The sequence below is a fragment of the Myotis brandtii genome, unplaced genomic scaffold (genome assembly GCF_000412655.1).
Source record: "Myotis brandtii unplaced genomic scaffold, ASM41265v1 scaffold344, whole genome shotgun sequence".
In the NCBI taxonomy this organism is placed as follows: domain Eukaryota; kingdom Metazoa; phylum Chordata; class Mammalia; order Chiroptera; family Vespertilionidae; genus Myotis; species Myotis brandtii.
In genome coordinates, this window is record NW_005363247.1 from 4871180 (window position 1) to 4873331 (window position 2152).

At 33.5% G+C, this 2152-nt stretch overlaps 1 long non-coding RNA gene across 1 annotated transcript in view; it reads right to left on the reverse strand.

Annotated features, from left to right (window-relative positions):
* The window catches only part of LOC102252913, a 195107-nt gene that overhangs the window by 102883 nt on the left and 90072 nt on the right, over positions 1-2152 (reverse strand). The window lies entirely within an intron of this gene.

The window sequence follows — 2152 nt, forward strand, 5'->3', positions numbered from 1 at the left end:
AAATAAATAAATAAATAAATAAATAAATAAATAAAATAAAATAAAATAAAATAAAATAAATAAAATAAAGGCACAGGCTTCAAGTGCTCAGGAAGATGACCTGGATGTTCAGTCCAGTGAAGACAGTTAGCCTTTGAATTCAAATCAGAGTTTAACCAAGCTTGCAGGCTAAGCGATCAGGACTGGTTTAAGACTCAGTTTCTTTCCCTGTACAATGACACCACATCTTCAAGTCAGTGTGACTCAGGTTGAAAAAAAAATATCTTGAAGGCATTTAGCACAATTCTGGAACATAGTGACCATTCAAAAATAAGTCCTTAATATTAAAAACAGTAATATGTCAGTAGCAGTAATGGTACAGTCATGGGACACAAGACTATATAGACTAAACTCAAGTAAGTCACACTTTTAAGAAAAATATTTACTGCCTACATAATGTACTAGGCACTGGGGGTCTCAATTAAGAAAAATAATATATGATGTCTGCCCTAAAAACTCTCCAGTTAAATGATGCATGAGAAATATATTTACCATACGAGAATTAAGTATCAAATGAATAATAAAGATAATAATAATAATAATAATAATAATAGGGGGTTAGAGGATATAGAGTTCATAGAATGGAATAAGTAATAATATTCATTATCTGGTAAAAATGCAGAATTTGGATATCTATATGTATATACACATATTTAAAGAGAGAGAGAGATTTCTTCAATATTTTTATCCACAACTTCTCAACCCATATTTAAGATAAATAGTAATTTGGCAAAAACAAAAGCCATTTAATCATTACCTAAATATTAAGTAATTCTAGGAAATCAATTTCTATCTGATGAACTAAAAAAAGCCAATCATAAAAAAGAGAGTTAGTACAAGCAAGAATTTGAGTAGCCTCAGAAGCCCAATGTCAGGCATTACATTTCAGTTAGCTTGTGAGAAATTAATTGGGATAGAAATCAATAAGAAATGAGGGAAGTGGAGCTCTTTTTAAACAAAAGTACAATTGGTCTATAATCATATAATCAATAGCTTCTTTTAGCTGTTGCATGGACAAGTGCCCAGAGCACTGAACTGAAGATTTTATGTATATGATAAATGAAAGAATCATTGGCTAATAATCATCTTGGTAATCATATCAAGTGGACTTATTAAGATAATATTGATTATTATTTTTTATTACTATACATAACTTGGTTGCGTTGCAGAGGTCAAAGATAAATTTATACTCAGAATGTTCCAGTCCTCTATTTTGCTATTATCTCATATTGATGAGATTTGAAAGTAAAGACTATTTTAAGATACTTATATATAGAGAGAATTTAATTTTATGACTTTAGATTTATTTATACATTTATGACTTCAACAAATGTCTTCGGGGCTGGGGATACCACTGTGCATATAACACATGAAATATAAATAAATCAATGCATATAATAAATTATAAATTACATATTATATAAGAATTGTTAAGTAATGAAAGTGGTTTTAAGAAAGATGAAGCTGAATACTACATGAACAGAGATTCTTTTTAAAGCTCTCTAAGGAGACCAAATTTGGTCAGAGACCAGTGAACCATGCATATTATGTGTAGGGTAAGATCATCTTAGGAGAAAGAAGTAGGGTGCACTGACCCTAATGCTGAAGTAGATTCAGGTTATTTAAGAAGAGCAAGAAGGCCAATATGTCTAGAGGCACAGAGAGGTCTAGTAACTTAACTTAAATTCTGCTCTCGGTTTGAAACATTTTTTACTAGAGGCCTGGTGCATGAAATTTGTGCATCAATTCTGCTCTCAGTTTGAAACTCAGAATTTTATTTTTTACTAGAGGCCTGGTGCATGAAATTTGTGCATGGGGTGGGGGAGGGAGTCCCTCAGCCCGACCTGCACCCTCTCCAATCTGGGAGCCCTCGGAGACCTGTGGCTCCTAACCGCTCACCTGCCTGCATGCCCTAACCACTCTACCTGCCTGCCTGATCCCCCTAACTGCCCTCCCCTGCCAGCCTGGTCGCCCCTATTGACTTTTTTTTTTTAATCTTATCCCCTTCACACATAGTTGTATTTGACTTCCTTACTGGCTTCTCCCTCTCACATAGTTTTTCTCTCTCCTTTATGTAACACTTTTTCCTACTGACTCATCATTTATAAACTTT